Source organism: Doryrhamphus excisus, chromosome 8, assembly GCF_030265055.1.
Source record: "Doryrhamphus excisus isolate RoL2022-K1 chromosome 8, RoL_Dexc_1.0, whole genome shotgun sequence".
Taxonomy (NCBI): domain Eukaryota; kingdom Metazoa; phylum Chordata; class Actinopteri; order Syngnathiformes; family Syngnathidae; genus Doryrhamphus; species Doryrhamphus excisus.
This window is the reverse complement of record NC_080473.1, coordinates 344069-368502: the sequence shown is the minus strand read 5'-3', so window position 1 is coordinate 368502 and position 24434 is coordinate 344069. Positions and strand designations below refer to the sequence as shown.

The following is a 24434-nucleotide window of genomic DNA, read 5'->3' as shown; positions in this document are numbered from 1 at the left end:
GTAGTTGGTGCACAGCTGGAGGTAGGAAGGAAGAAATGAGGATGTGGTGATGAGTCCTAATGAAATATGTTAACATGACTACTAGCACATGTCTACTGCCCAAAGAAGCAGAGTATAGAGGGGGACGAGCCACCTGCTGTGGCCCAGCAAGGTGCACTGTATTCGGGCACATGTTCCGAGCGGCCGGTGTGACGCCACGGAGGTGTCTGGCAAACCTTTTGTACTTTTCCTTCCTCTTAAGTGAATGTTTGTTTACAAGTGAGCTCTGGGGAAGTAACAACTGGTTGTTAATGTCAAAGGCGGGAGAAAAAGGAGCGCTTGATGTGTTCACTAGCACAGTTATTAGCTTAGCCTTCTGTCTGATGATCACATGGGGATCCTCCAAGCCGCCATACTTTCTACCATGCTACCCCAACAGGTAGTTTTCAGGGCACTTGTTGACAGACAGCAGACATGTTAGCTTGTTTAATGACATGCCTGCCCAGTGTGGGCATCATAGGCATGTGCCAATCACATCCTTTCTCACAGATATCGACAATATTGATCAGTGTCCGGAGCATCCCCAGTGTGGTCCCATGAAAAACCTATCCCAGAACCCGAAACTTTCAGATTTCCAACATGCTAACCAGTATTTTTTATAGTATATTCTATTCATTCATAAATTTATTCATTTTCTGCCGCTTATCCTCATGAGGGTCGCGTGGGGTGCTGGAGCCTATCCTAGCTGTCTTTGGGGGGGTACACCCTGGACTGGTGGCCAGCCAATCACAGGGCACATATAGACAAACAACCATTCACACTCACATTCATACCTATGGACAATTTGGAGTGGCCAATTAACCTAGCATGTTTTTGGAATGTGGGAGGAAACCTGAGTACCCGTAGAAAACCCACGCATGCACGGGGAGAACATGCAAACTCCACACAGAGATGGCCGAGGGTGGAATTGAACTTGGGTCACCTAGCTGTGAGGTCTGCGCGCTAACCACTAGACCGCCGTGCAGCCCAGTATATTCTATTAGTAATATAATTTTTTTTCAATCTTTTGTTTTTAGTTTTTGTGTTGCATATATTTTTATAGTAGTCACCAAATGGCCCCTGGGCCACACTTTGCACACCCCTGGTGTAATGTGCTCTTATGCACTTGGTGAGCAGCCTATGCCATAACTTCACTCATTTATTGTAAACAAAGTTCTGCTGACTCGGAGCCCGGTTTGATGATGCGTTCATGAACTCATACGTGCAGTAAATGTTCAGTAGCTGGGCCCCGGTCCAGTCGGGTTTGTTTGTAAATCCCTGCTCTCAGGATGAGGGTTGTTGTCAGGTGCAGAGACGACGGGCATCGGCGGCGGCGTGAGTGATTCATGGCGCTGTGCTCGCTCTGAGTAAATGATTCACTCGTGTGTTGTCTGCATGCCCACTGAACATCGCGATGGCTGTAATTAGGACTCAATTATCTGAATTATCTATGCAGAAAATGTGACAATCTTCCCCCAGTTTGGCATTTGTGTCACGATCAGTCGCTTTGTAATTGAATGGGTTTGGGCGGCACACGGATCATTGCTCCCGGCTGATTAAAGTCTGATAGGAAGGACTATAAATCACAGACAACCCACCCGGCTAATTAGCTGTTGTAAGCGTTACAACCACTGGAGGTGCTTTCACTTCCATCATCAGCTTATTTGCAGTGCTGTGTTCACTATTGCATCGTTCATCTCTCTTCAACGGCTCGTCACGAGGCGCCGCTGCCGCACGGTCAACAAACGTTCCTTAGGACCAGCACCAGAACCGCTCATTTCAGGGACCAAAATCACTTGGGCTTCATTCTTGATTGGTCCTTTTTATGTTAAAGGATAAACCGTGGCAGCGCCGTGACATGGCAGCCGACACGCAATGACCAAGGACACCGTGTGACTTCATGTCATCATCGCCATCCGTGGCCGCATCCTGCCGATACAAAACACATCTATTCCCGTTTGGGAGCCGCAGAGATAATCCTCCAAGTGAGAAAAATAACGGAGACTTCTGTGTCGGAGTAAAGATTGCAGGTTCACCTTCAGCGCGTGGCCATTATGTCGGCCCTGATGCTAATCTGCGGGGATTGTTTGACGCTCGAAGGCAGGGAAATGTGCTGATGAGAGGTCCGCAACAAACCAAGCTTATCACCTAATGGCATCCACCCCAACACCCCCACCCCAACCGCTCGGCGAGAAAGCCCTTGCTTAAATGTCACGGGACGCTTTCACGTGCCAGGTAATTACAGAGGACCGCGGTCACTCGTCATTACCGCTGATAACCAAAAGTAAGCGGACGTTCAGAAACACTGCACGCCATTTTCTGGCATAGTCTGCTCGAGATGGGTGCCTGAGAATCCACGCGCTGGCCTTTTACACTGCTGCTTCCGTGTGCCATTCAATACTCATTCAAGCGATGGAGGCAAAATGGACAGGAAGTCCTTCAAAAGCACAGCTTTTTTTTTACTGAATGGGGACTCACGGGTACTCGTCTCGGTTACCTGGTTCACAGACCCACCCCTGCTACTGCTAGCTGAGCAAATACAGGAAAGCTGCTAACGTGTCATTAACTGTTGCATTTGTATTCATACTTTTATTTCCTATGCCTCGTGGGAAAAACAACACTCCTCTTTGCCTCAAATCAACTCTCTTCCCTTCTGGACCCACCTGCATCGCAATCCACAAAACCTCTGATCCACGTATTCAGCCTGAGAGCTGCACTGACTCACGGGGGCCCTAGGAAGGCTCAAATATTACTGACTCACGGGTGCCTGACAAAGGCTTGATTATTGCTGACTCACGGGTGCTTGACGAAGGTTCGAGTATCGCTGACTCACAGGTGCTTGATGAAGGCTTGGGTATTGCTGACTTAGAGGTGCTTGATGATGGTTCGAGTATCGCTGACTCACAGGTGCTTGATGAAGGCTCGGGTATTGCTGACTCACGGGTGCTTGACGAAGGCTGCATTATCGCTGACTCACAGGTGCTTGACAAAGGCTCAGGTATCACTGACTTAGAGGTGCTTGATGATGGTTCGAGTATTGCTGACTCACAGGTGCTTGATGATGGCTCAGGTATTGCTGACTCATGGGTACTTGATGAAGGCTTGAGTATTGCTGACTCACTGGTGCTTGACAAAGGCTGCATTATCGCTGACTCACGGGTGCTTGACAAAGGCTCAGGTATTGCTGACTTACAGGTGCTTGATGATGGCTCGAGTGTCGCTGACTCACAGGCGCTTGATGAAGGCTCGTGTATTGCTGACTCACGGGTGCTTGATGAAGGCTTGAGTATTGCTGACTCATGGGTACTTGATGAAGGCTCGTGTATTGCTGACTCACGGGTGCTTGACAAAGGCTCAGGTATCGCTGACTCACAGGTACTTGACAAAGGCTGCATTATCGCTGACTCACAGGTACTTGACAAAGGCTGCATTATCGCTGACTCATGGGTGCTTGACAAGGGCTCAGGTATTGCTGACTTACAGGTGCTTGATGATGGCTCGAGTGTCGCTGACTCACAGGCGCTTGATGAAGGCTCGTGTATTGCTGACTCACGGGTGCTTGATGAAGGCTCGGGAATCGCTGACTCACGGGTGCTTGATGAAGTCTTGAGTATCGCTGAGTCACAGGTGCTTGACAAAGGCTCATGTATCGCTGACTCACGGGTGCTTGATGAAGTCTTGAGTATCGCTGACTCACGGGTGCTTGACAAAGGCTCATGTATCGCTGACTCACGGATGCTTGATGAAGTCATGAATATCGCTGACTCACGGGTGCTTGATGAAGTCATGAATATCGCTGACTCACGGGTGCTTGATGAAGTCATGAATATCGCTGACTCACGGGTGCTTGATGAAGTCATGAATATCGCTGACTCACGGGTGCTTGATGAAGTCATGAATATCGCTGACTCACGGGTGCTTGACGAAGACCCGAGTATGGCTGACTGACATGTGTAAGTGGTTGCACATGTGCTTTGTGATGAGTGACTCCATAGCTTAGCATGTCATGATGAATAAAGAAAATGAATTTCCCCATCAGTATTTTATGTCCACTGGGAGCTGGTGGATATGTCGGCGAGAAGTTAGTGTCTTCCATGGACGGCATCTTGCTGCTGATTAGCTTCAGTTAGCGCCTGGCAGCATAACGCAGGCTGTCGCTGCTGATTGTCGACACAAACAAACCCATAAATGGTAAAAAAAGTGATTAAGCATTCATTATTTCTCTAAGTGGATTTTCTTTCTGCGTGACATGTGTGAAAATTGTCTGAGGGATTTCTATTAATTAGAGCGCGAGTACATGGTATCATCTCATCAGCGCCTTGTTAGTGAGTGCTGCACAATGGCGGCTGTTATCCAAACCTCCTTTATGCCGCGTTACGGCTTTGTGTGGGATCACAGATAGTGAGAGTGAATAATGGGGTTACGGCGGGGCTCTGCAAAGAGGCTTTAACCATCATCGCTGGCTGATGAACGCCTCCGGGGCGCGCACGTGTTGCCATCAGCATTGGCGTGCGTCTTCGGGATGGACATTCCCGTGGAGCGCAGCTAAGTAGGCAATCCGTCACGGTGAGTGATGACGGAGGTGGAATGTAAGTAAACTCTGAAAGCACGCGCTCGCAGCCACCCCGACGGCCAGATGTTGCGAGCGGGTGCCAACGTGACTCATTAAGGCAAACCCGCGCCACCCATTGGTCCCCCGCGCCACGCTCCTACTGACCGGCACCACCAGAAGCCGAGTGGGACGGTTGCTGTTTAATTACGGCAACAAAGGACATTTGTAAAAAGTAGATTTAAGAATGGGACCACGGGGAGGCCCAAGCAACACCGTTTCCTGTAAGCAGCAGATTATGAACATTAAGCAACAATTACCCTAATGAGAGTTATTGAAGCGGCAAGGTAGGAGACAAGCTGTGTGCATCTGCTTGCCGCATCTGGTGGCAGACGGGCAGGCACTCATTTCAGCCCTCCGCCCGTGTAGCGATGACTTGCCAGGTTTGGCGTAACGAGAAGGGGCCAACGCGCGATGAATACCGACGGATGAGGGAAAAGTCAGCTGGACCGGCAGAGATGGCATGTTGCTCAGCAGCATCCGTATGTCTCATCGTTTTCCCAGCTTGGCTTTTGTTGCAGCCTTGTCTCACCCAGGACCTTTATTGACCACAATCCAGAACCAGACTGAGGGGATTTGGGTTTTGTTTGTCAGCGGGGTTAGGCAACGACGACTGAAGTCTTTTCAATGACGAGCTTGCAGACGGTGGCCAAGGTTTAAATGTTGCTTCACTTGACCAGAAATGTCTGTGTTATTCATTCATTCATTCATTCCGCTTCCTAGCTTTAGCCATCAGGAGGGCATGACCGTGTCAATGCCTGACAGAAAATGAGAATTTGGAGCATATTTTGGCTATAATAGACTGGTTTTAAACTTTTGATGAGGTGAAAAACAATGTATTTTACTTTATTGTTATTATTTTTCAGATTTTTCTCACTCCCCCTTCTTGCTTTTGCTATACATAAAACATCATTCAGGTTCAAATGTGCAAAATGCATATTCTAGCAATTTTTTATTAATCAGGTCTACACTTTATTCCCATAATATTACTATAATATGAATTATATAACTTTATATTTATATATATACTTTTTACCAGTATTCCAATAATGACAACTTTAATATTATTTATTATTTTTTGTAATATTGTTTTGTGTATTATGTTATGTCTTAAAAAAAACTACATGCTACTAAAATGAAAAAAGATTTTTCCTCCTAATAATACAAGTTAAAGTCTCCTTTATGCTTTTTTTCATCTGAATCTGCTAGTATTTAGATTTTTTTCATTCATTCATTCATTTTCTATCGCTTATCCTCACCAGCGCCAAGGGGGCGCTGGAGCCTATCCCAGCTGTCTTCGGGCGAGAGGCGGGGTACACCCTGGACTGGTGGCCAGCCAATCACAGGGCACATATAGACAAACAACCATTCACACTCACATTCATACCTATGGACAATTTGGAGTCACCAATTAACCTAGCATGTTTTTGGAATGTGGGAGGAAACCGAAGTACCCGGAGAAAACCCACATGCAAAATAATCCATAAATCCTCATGGAAAAATTGTGCTATTTGCACGTCAGCCAGGTAGCCTGCAGCTCATGATGACAAGAAGAATCCAGCATGGAGGGATGTCCAATGACAACCAAACAATGAAATTGACAGTCTCCAGTGAACCTACCACGGATGTTCTCAGGCCATCCTTTGCAAAAGACCTAAAGCCGTCAAATGGCGAGCAGAAGTCCAAAGTCTCCGGCCATAACTAGATGACAGTCAGATGTCATGTTGAACGGTACCGCCTGTAGTTCACGTTGAGGGAAGATGATACTGAAGCTGCAAATCCTCTCCACACTTCCCACTCTGCATCCCAAGAAGATTCCACCTTGCCATGTGGTCCCATCAGCAGGCCCTAATAACAATATGGCGGCGTCGTATGAGCAAGTACGGGAGCGTGACCTCATTGAGCGCATATCATGATTGCATGTTGCAGGTGACATTTGTGATTTATTAATTTCACATTACGTTCATTCCCAATTCCCACAACATGGACTCATCAAGGAGCCTGGCAGGCCTTCTAATCAGAAGATAGGATTAAGATGAGACGTACAGTAACGCCGCTCTCGCCCAGGGCTTCCAAGACGGATGGGCTGGATGGAATGCCTCCATTGGGCCGCTTGGCCTGCCGGAGCCATCAATCAGGGTGGCAGCGGAGGTCTAGGCCGAGGCGGTGTAATGATGCAAGCAGCATGTGGCCAAGCCATCCCTGGCCGCCGAGGTGGAAGGGTGTGCCCTGTCCAGCGGTCCTTTCAGCTCCCTCGCCGCCGTCATCCATCAAACGCCAGCTGGGTTCAGGGCGTGCAACAGATTCCTTGAGGTTGGCCTTGAGATGTGGTCTGCTGGGCGATACATAAGTGGCCTCATAAAGCCACATTCCACATTAATGATTGTACATGCATTGTCATGAAGAATGATGGAACGCCGGGACAGGGCTGCTTCTCCCAGTGATGTACTCGTACGCCATCCTACCGTCCAGTGCAGCATCGACAGCAGCTGGCTACGCCGTCTTCTTGCTCCAGGGCACAGGAGTGAAGGGCAACCGGGGGTGGAGCTTTGCATTCGCCAGACGTCCAAGCTTCTACCAGCTGAGCCATTGGATTATCTACCTTCCTATTTCCTCTTGTCCGCTACAAACAATGCTACCAATCATACCGATAACCTTGAAGGCGCCATGACACCACTCATCAATGTTGCCTAAATATGTTCTACATTGTTCCCTTTTTGAAAGCCGATGGTGAATTGGCCAAAATGACAGTTATAGTTATGTATAGTTCCAGTTATATCCCCGACCTGGAGATGTGTTCTTATTATTCTGAAAGATATGTACATGACAGGAAGCCGCCATTAGCAACCTTTTATGCTGTGTGTACTTTACAAGTGAGAAGGCTTCCGCCCTTCCTATAAAAGTTCATGAAAGGACGCTCCTGGCCCGATGGGCCCCATAAAGCAGCCCTCATCGATGCGAGCGTGAAGCTAATGCTCACCGTGGACTCGCCCAGCGGAAGGTCATTTGGAGGAAAGCGTGCGGTGCATAAAGGTACGCTTGTAAAGATGCGGTTGCCGGGCTTTCCAAGGTGCTACTGCAGCCTAATGGCCGCCCCTTTCCTGCCAAACGGGGGGCAGACTTGTGCGGCGTAATGGAAGCGCACTAAAGCACGGCGTCTCTTTGCTTTGTTAAACGCTCTCACGGTGCAGGCGGTGCTTGGCCCGCTATTTACATGAGCTGTTATTTGGGGGGTGATTGCGTCCTAAATCGAGCGTGGGGTCAGCGGGGCGGATGGGAGCTGGCGTGTGTTTTATGGTGTGGCTTGTTTAAGGCGCTGCAGGACCTTTCCAGCAGTGCGGTAATGAAAGACGTTGAATCAGCCCAGCCTTTTTGCCCATCACATCGATGTTGGGGAGAAAAATCAGCACTTGAACGGCTGATAATTGCTTTTTGTTCTGCCTGATTATTAATAGGTAATGGTCACGGAATCCTCAAATTGGATTTCAGGATTGGGGTTTGAGCGGCTTTATTTATCATTTTACCTTCCAGCGTCATTAAGAAATATGCATTTGATATTGATTGTTTCATTCATACCAGGAGGGATTTCATGCTGAGTGAAAAATATCCCCTTTAAATCCACGTAAAGCCCCTAAATCCTGATTGAGTTTTTTGCGGTGTCACATCTCGTTAAACTCGTCCATATTTGGGCATCTAATCATCCAGACCCGACTCAACCTTCTAATTAAACAATGCATTATTACCACCACTTTCATTATCCACTTTGTTTTAATTAAAATACACGTCCCCGGTGGGGGGAGGCTTGTCCTAGCTTTAAAAAAATAGAGTGCAAGAGCAATTAGTTATTGTAAAAGTTCCTGTTGAGGGAAAGTTGACCTTGGAAACAAGTGAGCGTGGCGTTGACATGGCCTGAAAATGAAATGCTTCATTACAGCTCTGCTTCCGTCCTCTAAAGGCCTGAAAGCCAGAGGTTGGAGACACGCATCGGAAAGGGAAGGAAAAACATTTGAAGGGCAACCTTCAGTAAAGATTCAACTCTTACGTATGTGCTAGCTGCTTTTGGTTTAGCATCTTTTGTCCAATCAAACAGGACAACAAAAGATGAATGATTGTAAAGGTGACTATAGGGGTGTTATTTAATGTCTAGAGGTCTCTGATCATGTTAAAAAGTGTATTTAGAAGGTGGTAAACAGGCTGTCTATGCTCTTGTCTTATTTTCTCTCCCTGTGTCGACTATATTGGGTACTCGGAGGATAGAAGTGACTATAGGGGTGTTATTTTATGTCTAGAGGGCTCTAGATAAGCCTGATAAGAGCGGAGCTGCAAATTTGGAAGCGTGAAATGGTGAGGGATTACTGTACTTGTTATGTAATGATCATGTGGTCATCATAAACCGGAATAAATCAATCATAAAGATGATAAGGAATTAGAGTGTTTAGGGTATGTTATGCTGATGTTGTGTCCAGCAGTAAACAAGTGTGCAACATACGTGTGTGTGTGTGTGTGTGTGCGTGTGTGTTTTCAGAGGGGTTCCACTGGCTGGCACTTGACTGCACTGATGTGCTTTTAATGGCGCTTCAGGAAGGGGCTATTAAGGTTTGGACGGGATCTCTGATTGGATGGCGGGTTTGGCAGTCTGGTGTAAGCGTGCATGTCATTAGCAAGGACGTGCCTCGCACCAGCAGCGTTCATATCCAATTCATGACAGCACCTTCCCTTCCGGGCCCCCGGACACCAAATAAGACCAACCACACCAAAGAAGATGTGAAGATGCGCATGCTCTCTAGCACATTATTTCACCTTGTCAATCGGGGGTGTCCTGAGCTAAATGAATACATTCTAAATATTAGAGAAAGACAACCTTGGAGTATAATGAGGAACATTTTCATTTTAGGAGCATAGAGTTGAAATATTAATGACTAAATGTGATAATATGAGAAAGAAAGAGAAGTACATTTTTGGGAAAAGCTACAATATGAAAGAAAGGCTAAATATTATTGGAATAAAGTCATAAGAATATGAAAATTAAATGGAGAAAGATTAAGATTTCATTTGTCACTATGTGGCCCCCACTGAAGGGAACAGGTCTGGACCCACCCCCACCTCCAAAGTCATTTATGGTGCTTTCTAATCCAAGCAGGAGACAGCCTACTCAGTCACCGTCATGCCAACTGCCCCAGCAAAGATGGCGTCCACAGACGTTCATCCTCTCCTGCCTGCACGCAGAAAAGCTCTCAGCCAGAACCTGCTGGGGGGGGGCGGGGGGGCCCTGATGAGGCTGCTCTCAGAGCAAATGTGCCGGAGCGTCCTTGATCCCCCACGTCACACTGATGTGTGTGTGTGTGTGTGTGATTGGGCTGGTCTGAGTGGAGAGATAGCGGCAAAGGCGTCCCGAGTCGTCTGCTTCAAACGCTCGTTACGCGGGGGTGAAGAGGTAATCCTTATCGCCGGCGCAAATGGAGACGAGGCAGAGTGCTCCGGCTGCAGTCCCGCATTGCGCTGCCATTCAAGCCCTACTTTGGCAGCCTCGCTCTTCCTAGGATCCATTTGACTAGCATGCTGATCCCAACACACGAGTTAGCGCCCAAGGGAACGTTTAAAGCCTCCCTCAACTTGGCTTCTGTGTTATATGTTCTTTGTCATGATGTTCTACATTGCTCCACTTTTCAAAGCAGATGGTAAACTGGAAAAAATGACAAACCAGCTCACATTGTTCCGTCTCATTCCGGAAGGTGATGTCATCCAGGTGACACCTCTCAGCTAAAGCAGAATAAACACTTCTCAGAGCAGATCGACGACACGGATCAGTACATTCTACAGTGTAAAGATGACCATAGGGGTGTTATGTCATGTCTAGAGGGCTCTAATGACGTTAAAGGTGCTACTTAGAAGGCTGTTAAGAGGTCTACTATATTGGGTGATAGGAGTGTAAAGATGACTATAGGGGTGTTATTTCATGTCTGGAGGGCTCTAATCATGGGCAAAAGCCTATTTCGAAGGTGGTAAACAGGTTTAACATGTGTTGTGCTTTATGATGTCTGCTATGTTGGATAATAGGAGTGTAAAGATGACTATAGGTGTGTTATTTTACATCTAGAGGGCTCTAATGATGTTAATGGTGGTATTCATAAGGCTCTAAATAGGTTTTCTATGTCTTATGATGCCTACTATATTGGATAATAGGAATGTAAAGATGACTATAGGGCTGTTATGTCATGTCTAGAGGGCTCTAATGATGTTAAAAGTGGCATTTAAAGGCTGTAAAGAGGTTTTCTATGTCTTATAATGTCTACTATATTGGATCATAGCAGTGTAAAGGTGACTATAGGGGTGTTATTTCATGTGTAGAGAGCTCTAATGATGTTAAAAGTGGTATTTAGAAGGCTGTAAAGAGGTCTTCTATGTCTTATGATGTCTACTATATTGGGTGATAGGAGTGTAAAGGTGACTAGCGGGGTGTTATGTCGTATCTAGACATGTTGTATACATGTTCAAAAGCATATTTAGAAAGTCATAAACAGGTTTTTTATGCTCCAACTATGAAACTACTGACTTGATTAAGATCCTACATGGCGGTCAGGTCCGGAAGCAAATATAAAGGAGTGGTGACTAATACCTTTTTGGCTGAGTCCATCATGAGCATCAGTGCATGACTGAGTATTTTGCTGTCATCATCATGCAAATACTTGCTGTCCCCCCCGCCAACCTACCCACCACCCCACCCCACCCCAAAGTGATCCAGGCCCACAAAGTCAGGGAGAGCCAGCAGGCATCGGGTCGGTGGCTGGGACGTGTGGGCCATGTGTGGGCCGCACACGTGGGTAAAAAAGGCCACTCGAGTATTCATTTGGAATTCAGCTCTCACTCCTGCTGTAACAATATAACTGTGCAGACATCAAGTATTTGCCTCCAAAGCTATTTCAGATCAATCTCCTCCAGCCTTAGAAATGGAAAGTGGTGCCAGCAATGGGGAGGGCTGCTGATCTTCCATTTATTAAGACTGCATGTGGAAGGACAGATGTTTACACCATCATCATTCCTTTACTAGCTGCCTCAGTGAAGGACTGCACCTGAACAGGTATAAAAACGCCTCACAGCTAGCTCTTTTTGGAGAAATCAGTGCAAACGAGCGCTTGAGGCAGAGATCTCATTTGCATGTAACTCTTTTATTTGGACTGCTCAACATTCCACAAGGACGCGTGTGGAGCTTTGCCAGCCGCGTGTGGACAGCATTTAGGATGCTGATCGTTTATCTGCTACTCTTGCAAGAGAAAGGTCCAGATTTGGAGTGACACCCCAATCTGGACTCCAACTGACATATGGCGCCGAAACTTCGCCAGCTAGCATTTGCATATTATCCACTGCTTAATAGTATTATAGTATATAGGTACTTTGGAAATGTTGGTAGTACCTAAACTGTACAATATACAAATGTTGTCTGAAAAAATACATTTTAATTGTTTATCAATGTTAATCAATGCTAACATGATTAGAGCCCTCTAGATATGAAATAACACCCCTATAGTCACATTTACACTGACACAAGAGCGTAAACAGCCTGTTTACCGCCTTCTTAAAACACTTTTTAATATGAGTAGAGCTCTCTAGACATGAAATAACACCCCTATAGTCACCTTTACACTCTGAATACCCAATATAGCAGTCTTAGTGTGAGAAAATAAGACAAGAGCACAGACAAAACCCCTATAGTCACATTAACACTCCTAGTATACAATATAGTAGACATAGTGAGATAAAATCTGCACTGTTCACCAACAACTGCAACTGCAACAACCTCCAGAAGGCATAAGTGAAGGTATAAGCATCTACTATAGGACGGCCAGGCTGGATTTTGGCAAAAAGTGTGGGACAAACCTTGACCAAAGTGATGGGAACGCTGAAGGATCTGCTCATGATCCCAAACATATAAGCTCATGTATGAAACACAACGTTATGATTTGGGCTTGTATGGCTTCTTCTGGGACAGGCTCATTAATCTTAATGGATGATGTAACCCATGATGGCAGCAGCAAGATGAACTCAGACGTCTACAGAAACATTTTGTCTGCTAATTTAAAGAAAGATGCATCCAAATTAATTGGGAGTCCTTCATCATGATCCCCCCTCCACCCTCCACCCTCCCAGGTGTCATCAAATACGAGTGCAGAAGTGGCTTGTAGTAGGAAGTGAAATGACAACCTTTAATGTGTCTCACAGACGCTCGCCCGACATTGCTGGCGTCTGACACAAGGACTGTGTGTGTGTGTGTGTGTGCGTGTGTGTGTGTGCAGACTAATGATCTTTCTGTTAGTCACCACTAAAAAGATCTTTAGGATGGACGTGTGCCTCCAGGCTTCCACTTGGCCTCTTCTACGTACATTCCCATCTACTCTTTCATTTCTTTGTCTAAATGAAGCATTTATTTATGTGACAATGATTTCCTTGCACTGTCATCCTTCGCTTATTTGTGCTCGACTGCCGGTTCTCCAAAACTAGTGAAGAAATGACAAACGTTTCCTGGTTGACTATGGCCTAGTCCATTTAAGCAAATGTTGCATATTCTTTGGATAAATGAAGCATTTTCAAGCATGAAAGTGTTGTAAATAAATAAAAATGAGGAGTGCATGATGATCAGGGAGATATGATGGAATGAGGACATCATAACAATAAATCCAATCATAACATGAAAGATAACCCATAATGTTGAAAAAAACACTGCAGAAGGTCCGGCAGAGACCTCCATGGCGTCACAGCGGCTGCTCGGAACGTGTGCCCCAATATAGTGCACCTTGCTGGGTCACAGCAGGCAGGCTCCTCCCCCTCTATACTCCTGACCTCCATGGCGGCACACCAGTAGATTTTCATTTTGAAAATTCATTCATTCATTTTCTACCTCTTACCCTCACGAGGGTAACAGGGGTGCTGGAGCCTATCCCAGCTGTCTTTGGGCGAGAGGCGGGGTACACCCTGGACTGGTGGCCGGCCAATCCCAGGGCACATATAGACAAACAACCATTCACACTCACATTCATACCTATGGACAATTTGGAGTGGCTAATTAACCTAGCATGTTTTTGGAATGTGGGAGGAAACCGGAGTACCCGGAGAAAACCCACGCATGCACGGGGAGAACATGCAAACTCCACACAGAGATGGCCGAGGGTGGAATTGAACTCGAGTCTCCTAGTTGTGAGGCCTGCGCGTTAACCACAGCCCCTCATTCTGAACCAGACATCTTCAAACATCTCAATCTTGTAGGATCTTCCCAACCTCATTTACCAAAAATGACAACTTCGTTCTTCTTTGTTTCTCATATTATTAGGCTTTTCTTTAATATTTCATGTGTTTATTCTCTTGTAATTCAGACTTGATTGTTAGTTTTTGCTCTAAATATTTACTTTTTTCTCAAAACATTTCTGCTGTTGCTTTTTTTGTGGTCAAATAATTTGACAAATATTTAAAGTTTGATACTTTTAGAAGGTTCTGCAGGCTGGGTTGGACACCCCTGGTTGGACACCCCTGGTTGGACACCCCTGGTTGGACACCCCTGGTTGGACACCCCTGGTTGGACACCCCTGGTCTCTATTTTATTTTTTCCCTCTGCGTCTTGTCAAGTCGCTCCATCAGTTTTCCCGGGCAGCATTCAGATTCCGTGGATAGAACGAAAGGCGCGTCCTCCACGTCAAAGTCACCTCGTAGCTCTCACACGGCCGCTTTGCCGACCGGTGTGCACGTTTTATTCTTAGCGCTTGTTTTGATGGAGCGAGGCGCTGCGAGGTGACTCGTCTGCGATTGTCATGTCAAGAGTGACAAGGTGCTGATTTGGCCGCCTGGCACTGAGCGATTGGACATCTTGTTGACAAATGGGCAGCGGAACAAAAGTGGCAGGATGCTGGGGAAGACAAAATGCGTCACACGTTTGGAAGGTTTCCTTCTCAGTTATGGCAGCAGGAGAAGGAAACTGTTGCTTACCATTCCTCCCTTTTCTGATGAAAGAATGACTTCTTTTGTGGCGGACGCAGATGTGACGCAGACGACTTCTGTGTTTGAAGTGGAAATGGCACACGCTACAAATCTGGGAAAAGAAAGGATTGATAAAGCCAATCCAAGCTCAGAAAAATCCCCTTGTAGTACCACTTTAGGCCTCACGGGGTGACAATGAATCACTTTGGTGCGGAGGCTAACATTTCTCCTGGGTGGTAATGGTAATGGTAATGGTAATGGTAATGGTAATGGTAATGGTTTTATTTCATTAGAACATGCATCAGATTACAATTGAATGCATCCCATAATCAGTTCCCAGTTCCACATGTCCAAAAGGAGTAGGAAGAAGCAAAGCTTATTAAATCCTACCCCTCCATCTGGTACTTTTACAATCACTAACTCTTACATTTGTTCACTTCCTGCTTTCCTAATATAGTCCTAATAATTTTTTAAAATTAATTACATAAATTAATTTATTTTTAATTTTTTGTCACGTACCAAAGTACAAGATGATATGAGCATCCAATGCCATAATGTGTACCATAGTGCGTGTCAATATAGTGATATATATAGCACATCATGACTGGTTCAAGACTCTTCATCCTTGGATTTAGCAAACATCAACTGCTTGTATTGTTTCTTGAATTGGCTCATCGTTGTGCATTGTTTGATTTCCTTACTCAATCCATTCCATAGTTTGATTCCACATACTGAAATGCTATGGCTAGCATAACGTAGTCCTAGCATAGAAGTGTTTCAAATGTACTTCTTCCCTGAGATCATATTTCTCCTCTCTTGTAGAGAAGTATTGGATGACATTTTTAGCTCATTGCTTATTTTTAGCCTTATGCATTATTTTAGCTGTTTGAAGATGAACTATATCAGCAAGTTGAAGTATTTGTGATTTTACAAATAAGGAGTTAGTATGTTCTCTGTAGGCGGCATTATGAATTATCCTTACTGACCTTTTTTGCAGTACATTTAGCGAGTGAAGATTGCTTTTATAGTTATGATCCCATATTTCCACACAATAAGTAAGATATGGTAGAACCAGAGAGCAATAAAGAGTGTGGAGTGATTTCTGATTGAGAACAAATTTTGCTTTGTTCAATATTGAAATATTCCTGTCCACCTTATGTTGTATATTTGTAATATGAGGTTTCCAGCTCATATTTTCATCTATTGTGATCCCCACAAATGTATTTTCCTTCACCCTTTCAATGTCTACATCGTCTATTTGTATTTGCTGGTGCGTGTCCTTTCTGCTGTTAGCAAACAGCATGATTTTAGTTTTATTTAGGTTCAAGGACAATCTATTATCTAATATGCTTGAGGAGTATAAGATCTATACCATGAAGTGTCCTTTAGTGTCCATGAGTGGAACTCATGAGCCACACCAGAAATCGGGAAGACCCGGGTTCACTTGGGCATATCTATCAATTCTGATTGAGGGTGGAAATTGGTAAAAACATGCACCACTATCATGTTGCCCATGGCTGAAATTTGGTACACACATTTAGGGGGCATGTGTGTGTCAAATTTGATCGCGATTGGTTGGGAAACATGACTGCTATGAAGCCAAGGGTGGGCGGGTCATTGTCCATAAGCCACTTAGTGTTTATTTGAGGATGATCAAACTCTGACATGCATGCTAGCATATCATCCAAAGTGTTTTGACCACATCCCATGGAGGGTGCCACTAATGCTATTGCCACTCAGGTAATGCAGCGGCAGTTAGTCCCCGTGGTGTAACTCTTCTACTACTCAAGTGTTGGACACAAAAGGGTGAAACTCGGTGAAAACATGCACGCCCACTTTGGGGCCTGTGCTATTATTTCTCTGTGTATTACACCACACGGGGGTGTTGTTATTAGACTCCAATGTTGAACCCCATTCTGAAAATGTACATGGATACACCTCCTGGACGCCTCCCAGCTGGGAGAACACTGACCTGGGATCGCCTTAGTGTCCTCCCGGTGGAAGTGGACCAGGAAGTCTGGACTTCCCAGCTGAGACTGCTGCCCCTGCCACCTGGAGCCGGATAGGTTCAGGAAAATGGGTGGACGGGTTGTTGGATGGATGGATGGAGTTGTACCTGTATCTTCCAGGTGTTTATCCCAATCACAGTGAAATTTGGGCCTGGCAAGTATGAGTGTGTCACATTTGATCAAGATTAGTTGTAAAACATGGCTGCCGTCAAGGGGCCTGGCAACTAGTTTCTCATAAGTTATTGAGCATGTGTCTAATGATGATAAAACTTGGCGGGTGTGTGTATTCTGTGTATGCTAGCACAGTGGTTCCCACCTGGTGGGTTGGGTCCCAAACGTGCGTCGTAGCTCCATTCTGTGGTGGGTCACAGATGGAGAGGGAAAAATCACATCAAATGATGTCATTCTTATGTCATCCCGCCTCCTTTGCTGCTACCCGCCTCGATGCAGCTTAGACGGCCATCCATAACTGGAATGTCGTATGCATTCTCTTTCACATGGAATTACATTGGGATACATCTCTCCTCTGGAACCCGCCAGAGTGGTGTGTGCGTGCACGTGTGTGTGGGATGTACCGTAAATGTCAGGCAGTCTGTGAGAAGGCGAGCGGCACTAAGTGGGTCAGTGCTTGTGGTTCCAAGGCTACGCATGGACAGGGATGAGAGAGGGCAGACGGTAGAAGATGCAGATTGTCCTTTCTGGGGCGCTACTTCTCTCCGGCGGGGCCACTCGTGCGCGTCCTCCGTCCACCAGCGGTAAATCTTAAGCACGCTCCACTGGACTCAAAATCTCAGCACGATCGGGGAGAAAGAAAATGTCCAGAAAATGTCCAAGCAATTGCGGTTGATTTGCCAACCCTCCGAGGTTGTACTTTTTGGAGTTTTTATTTTTATTTCTGTAAAAATGTGGTGAGATTACCAATGTGAGTGAGCAAATCAAGCACTCCTTTTTTATATTTTGGGCAAAATAACGGCCTGTCCTAACTTTCAGGAAGGATGCTCCATCCCAAGGGGAAAGAACCTATGCAACACGAAAAACCTTACCAGGCACCTGGCACATATGAAAAGTGCAAAAATTTTGCCAGAGACCTATGTGGCGTCAAAGTGGCCACTCGGAGCGTGTGCCTGAATACAGTGCACCTTGCTAGGCCACCGCTATACTCTGCTTCTCCTCATAGTAGCCATTCATTCATTCATTTTCTACCGCTTATCCTCACGAGGGTCGCGGGGGGTGCTGGAGCCTATCCCAGGGTGAGATACACCCTGGACTGGTCGCCAGCCAATCACAGGGCACATATAGACAAACAACCATTCACACTCACATTCATACCTATGGACAATTTGGAGTCACCAATTAACCTAGCATGTTTTTGGAATGTGGGAGGAAACCGGAGTACCCGGAGAAAACCCACGCATGCACGGGGAGAACATGCAAACTCCACACAGAGATGGCCGAGGGTGGAATTGAACCCTGGTCTCCTAGCTGTAACGTCTGCACGCTAATCACTCGACCGCCGTGCAGCCCTGATAGTAGTCATGTCAGGATATTTCATCAACACAAAAACACATTTTTTTCTTCTTACCAAGCTGTGCACAAACTACACTTCCATCTACATTCTAATAAAATAGTTCCCAGTTCTGTAGTAGTCTTGAGAAGCAGAAGGTTATGTGTATGGGTTTGGAAAAAAAAAGAAAAAAAGCTGTCAAGAAATGAGTAGAAGCGATTGCCTCGGTGTGCATGCAAGCGTTCTTACCCCGACCAAGACTCATTTCTACCCTAAAAAGTCAGCATGCGGCGGCCATAGGTGAAGAGTTGAAGAAGCAATTACCTGTAGATATGTCTCCGGGCCCAAAATATCATCGTCTGCTTGTCAAAATGTGAGAAATCATTGGGGCGTCCGCGAATAGTGACGGGGAGCATGATAAATTGTGTCTCCTCTCTAATTCTCAAGCAAAAGCACATCTGACGCTCGATGCTTGTCAGTCACATTATGCTACATGATGATCTTACATGAGGCTGCTACAGATAGCAGGGCTCTACATTAAAAACCAAAATGACTTGCCCATGGGGAATCCTTAAGGTGAGAACTACTTGCCCCAACTTGCCCGAATATGCTGATAATTCATCAGATAATAGTACTGATACATTGTATTTGGAGGAATGTCTGAAACGTATGTTAACATGGCATGCCATACTACCTTACACATGGTAGTCGTAGTAAGCAGTGATATTTATAAGTTGTGCACCACAATGAAACATTATTGAATAGACACATTTGTGTACTAGTAAAGTGTTTTTAATCCAGAAAAAAATGCTCAATGGTCAAACAATAATTTGTGAAGCAAAGGTGATAAAAATCCACAGAGAAATGGAAGCGCTAGATTTTGTAGCTTGTGCAAAATCAGCACTTGGTATTGGATCTAATGGGTGGTGTTTCATTGTGACCACTTCAAATTGTCACAGCAATGTGATTCACTCACCTGTGTCATCATTTGGTTTGCTGACGCTAATAAAATACTTGTTTAGGAGGCACTGCTTCATCACTTTTTGCTGTTTTCCTTCACAAGTTGTTGAAGAATTAGACCATGTTGGCAGGGACGCCATGATAGATGTTTTCCTAGTCAAACCATCGCTGATTGGTTGATCGCGAACAAGAAGGGTTTGGGTAAAACGCGGACCACGGACCAAATAAACGATTCTGATTGGTCCATTTCAAGATTTGCAAGGATTGGTTTGCAAATTACCACCGGAATTACGCAGTCCGTGTTTTACCAACACCCAACAAGAACCGCTTTAAAAAAAAACTCTTGGCAGTACGGCATGCTAAAGTACACTTGCCCGACGGGAATATTAATGATTGGATTTACTTGCCCCAATTTTGTTCTAACTCCGGGCCATCGGTACATCGTTATTGTCGAGCCCTGGATATAATGTTCTTGCATCAATAGCTCTAATAATGTACTGCAAATGAAACCCCTCTGTTGTCATCGTTGTATTTGTCCAAACAAACGTACCTTTAGTTCTACCAGACATTCGAATCAACAACACAGTGACGAAACAAGGCTGTATATCATTATAAAGCCAGTTTTACTTAAAGATGTGTAGCAAAGCCTATTTTTTCCATAGCTGTCAAGAAAGTGTAGTGAAATGTATAGAATCCACACGAGGCAGTAAATGTTGACCCCTCGGACTGCTATAACTTGTTCCATCTGTGGTTGGAAAGCAGCAGCTGTCACTCAAGTCCTGCCACGCATGTGAATAAAACGCATCTGCTTTTCATTACAGGAGATGCTACTGCTGTGAGGGGGAAAAAAAAAACCGCCCAGCGGCCGTGTACATCTGTGAGCTGCCATGATGGTCCCAGGTAAGGGTTTCATTCCAAAGTGATGGCAGCAGCTGAGAGTGACAGTGGAATTTATGAGCCGACACCGATATGTACATCACTCTGCATCAAGTCGCCCTTCAAACGCAACAGATAGCTCACATAAATCCACATCTTCTTGACACTTGGAGCTTCAGTGGAGAGCCAATGGATGGACAACGTGAAAATGCAGAAGTAGAGATTACAAGTAGTCATTTTTTAGTCATCAGTAGCAACTCTGTTAGTTACAGCAGAGTGGACCTCTTCTACTCCTCAACTGGTGGACACTAAAGGGTGAGAATGTGTGAAAACATGCTGCCCTACTGTGTTAGTGGCGCGATTCATGTGATGACATCATCACCACATGGTGATGCTGCTACCAAACCCCCAAATATAAACCCATCATACACTGGATTGTCTTAAAATGTCCACAGAAGATTGACTGTAACTCGAGTGAGTTTTGCCTAATCACCATGGTACATACCCCATCAGGGGGGTGACAAGCACGTGTGTGTCAAATTTGTGCAAAATTGGTTGGAAAACATAGCCGCCATCAATCAAAATGTGGGCAGACTTAGCAAGTAATTGTCCATAAGTCACTAGCCACGTATACATGGACCCAAATATTCCAATTCCATTCGGGTTATTTGCTCAAACGGAAAGAATAGAACCTTTGTATACACCTCATTCCCAAAGAAAAGTGCCAATCCCAATGAATATATCATCGGATTCACAGGGGTGGAATATTCCTTTCCCCAATCCGATTGAGGTATCTTGTACCCGCTCAAACGGAAAGTTGTCAGACTGCGTTCTTCTTCGTGGTGTTTTTCTTCTTCTGTTGTTTATTGGCGGTTGGCAAGCAGCTTTGGTGTGCATTAGCGCCATCTGTGGAACACAATCTAAACCCTTCTATACGCCATTCACAAGTCCACTTTTATTAAAAAAGAAAATACATATCTATATAAAACATGTGCCCAGCTTAATTATAAAATATTAGCAAGATTGAACTTTATCTTTTCCTGTCCTGTGCGCAGCTCGAGATGTTCTTCGATTTAAAAAAAAAATGGAGGTGAGCAATCGGCGCTGGACTTCTGCGAAAAGTTTGTTTTTGATTCAAACTAAATTTCAAGACTGGACGAAGGAAAAACTGGCAATAAGGAATTATTCCAACAACTGGAGGAAGTCGGTATCACGTGATGTTGGTGTTTACGCTTTACTGGGCATGCCCCATTGACTATTCTGGTTGATTATAGCGGCGTATGTAGACACGCCATTGGAATATTCCTTTCCATGGATACCATTGCTTCCGGAAAGGTCATTCGGAAAGATTCCATTGGGAAAGAGAAAAACTCCTCATGTAAACGTGGCTAATGATCTTTTGATGATAATGATAATCAGTGTTGGGCACGTTACTTTAAAAAAGTATTTAGTTGTAGTTACTAGTTACTTCCCCAAAAAAGTAACTGAGTTACTAACTGAGTTACTCCACTACAAAAGTAACTAGTTACCAGTAAAAGTAACTCTTGCATTACTCGCCCCTGCAGCTGTCTTCGGGCGAGAGGCGGGGTACACCCTGGACTGGTGGCCAGCCAATCCCAGGGCACATATAGACAAACAACCATTCACACTCACATTCATACCTATGGACAATTTGGAGTGGCTAATTAACCTAGCATGTTTTTGGAATGTGGAAGAACTCTGGAGTACCCGCAGAAAATGCATGCACACACAAGAGAACATGCAAACTCCACGCAGAGATGCCCAAGTGAAGATTTGAACCCGGGTCTTCCTGTGTGGCTCATGAGTTCCACTAAAGGACACTTCATGGTATAGATCTTCTACTCCTCAAGCATATTAGATAATAGATTGTCCTTGAACCTAAATAAAACTAAAATCATGCTGTTTGCTAACAGCAGAAAGGACACGCACCAGCAAATACAAATAGACGATGTAGACATTGAAAGGGTGAAGGAAAATACATTTGTGGGGATCACAATAGATGAAAATATGAGCTGGAAACCTCATATTACAAATATACAACATAAGGTGGACAGGAATATTTCAATATTGAACAAAGCAACATTTGTTCTCAATCAGAAATCACTCCACACTCTTTATTGCTCTCTGGTTCTACCATATCTTACTTATTGTGTGGAAATATGGGATCATAACTATAAAAGCAATCTTCACTCGCTAAATGTACTGCAAAAAAAGGTAGTAAGGATAATTCATAATGCCGCCTACATAATCACAAATACTTCAACTTGCTGATATAGTTCATCTTCAAACAGCTAAAATAATGCATAAGGCTAAAAATAAGCAATGAGCTAAAAATGTCATCCAATACTTCTCTACAAGAGAGGAGAAATATGATCTCAGGGAAGAAGTACATTTGAAACACTTCTATGCTAGGACTACGTTATGCTAGCCATAGCATTTCAGTATGTGGAATCAAACTATGGAATGGATTGAGTAAGGAAATCAAACAATGCACAACGATGAGCCAATTCAAGAAACAATACAAGCAGTTGATGTTTGCTAAATCCAAGGATGAAGAGTCTTGAACCAGTCATGATGTGCTATATATATCACTATATTGACACGCACTATGGTACACATTATGGCATTGGATGCTCATATCACACAGTACTTTGGTACGTGACAAAAAAAACTATATTAGGAAAGCAGGAAGTAAACAAATGTAACAGTTACAGATTGTAAAAGTACCAGATGGAGGGGTAGGATTTAATAAGCTTTGCTTCTACCTACTCCTTTTGGACATGTGGAACTGTGAACTGATTATGTGATGCATTCAATTGTAATCCGATGCATGTTCAAATGAAATAAAACCATTACCAATACCATATTTCTTTGACAAAAGGGTGAAAATGTGTGAAATCATGCACCCCTATGGATGACCAATGCACCACATGGTGGCGCTGACATTCAAGCCAAAGTTTGATCCCATACAAAGTGGGATTGACTTAACATTTCTCACACAGCTCTACAAAACACCCACTGTGGCTTTAGGCTGTTTAGACAAATCACTGTGAAACCTGGCACACACCTGTGGGGAACAACACGCATGTATGTGTCAGTTTTCATCACGGTTGAAAAACATGGTTGCTTTGAAGCAAAATGTGGGCGGGGCCGAGCAATGAATAGCCCATAAGTCATTGATCATTTGTGTCAAGATGATAAAATGATGATGAGGTTTTATTGTGGACAGAAATCTGTGATCGTAGCGTTGCGGCTCGCTCAGAGGTTAACCTTTGACCCCCGGCACATTAAAGTGAAGCATCACAATTCAAAGCGCGGCGACGTCTGTACACGGTAATGTGCAGGGTCATGCGTCACTGTCGCCCACATTTTGTGTGCCATCACATTTCTGTCTTGTCGTAAATACTTCAATCACATCTCGCGTCTCCCCGGAGAAATAGCACTGAGGAGGAGGAGGAGGAGGAGGGGGAGGAGGAAGAGGCCGGGTCACTTTTGCAGCCGCCAGCTCATCCATCAGTTGGAGCAGCAATGGCACCTTCTCTGTCCTGATTAAGACCACACGCGCCATTTTGTATCAGCAGCCATGTTCTACAACCAGCCAGTTTCTCCGGTCTATTTTTTTTTTCATAAATAAGTCACCAAAAACAACAAATAAGTTGACATTTTTAGACCATGAGGTTGGAATATTCCGAGAATAGACTTCCTGTAGACACTTTATTGCTCCACAAAGGATAAATGGTCTTTGACTTGTACGCCGCTTTTCCACCTCCAAGGCGCTCCGAGCACTTTGACACATTTACCAGCTGATGACGCACCGCCAGGAGCACCGGGGGTTCAGTATTTTGCCCAAGGACACTTCCAGATCATCACGGGGGGGTTCCAGCCCACAACCGTCAGGGTGGGAGACGCCCACTCTACCCCCTGAGCTACAGCGCTCCACAAGGGAAATTGCTTGCTAACAGGAGCTCAGGTGCAGAAGAAAAAGACGAGGAGTGCAAAATGAAAATAGACTTTAGCATCTTGGCAAATAGTGAGTAAATGTGTGGAATCAATGAATGAGGTCCTGTAGCGTTCACTGTGGGAACGGAACTGGAGGAGTCTGTGGGAGAATGAGCTTTGTTGCTCCTCTGTCGTAAGTCAGTACTATATGATGAGGATAAAGTCAGGATTATGAGAAGAACGTTTCCAGGAAGAAAGTTGAAATAGTCCCGTTGGAGCCCGTAGGAGCCCATTGGAACCCGTAGGAACCCGTATGAGCCCATAGGCGCCCGTAGGAATCCGTAGGAGCCCGTAGGAATCCGTAGGAGCCCGTAGGAACCCATAGAAACCCATAGGAGCCTGTAGGAGCCCGTAAAACTTGTAGGAACCCGTAGGAGCCCGTAAAAACCCGTAGGAGCCCGTAGGAACCCCTAGGAACCTGTAGGAACCCGTAGGAACCCGTAGGAACCAGTATGAGCCCATAGACACCCAGAGG

The 24434-nt window shown here is 45.0% G+C and overlaps 1 long non-coding RNA gene across 1 annotated transcript in view; it reads left to right on the top strand.

Annotated features, from left to right (window-relative positions):
• LOC131135009 (uncharacterized) overlaps positions 1-24434 on the top strand; it is a 51536-nt gene that overhangs the window by 9406 nt on the left and 17696 nt on the right. Inside the window, exon 2 of the long non-coding RNA XR_009131512.1 lies at positions 19885-19963. This is a non-coding gene — a long non-coding RNA (uncharacterized LOC131135009). The remainder of the gene's footprint in view (positions 1-19884; positions 19964-24434) is intronic.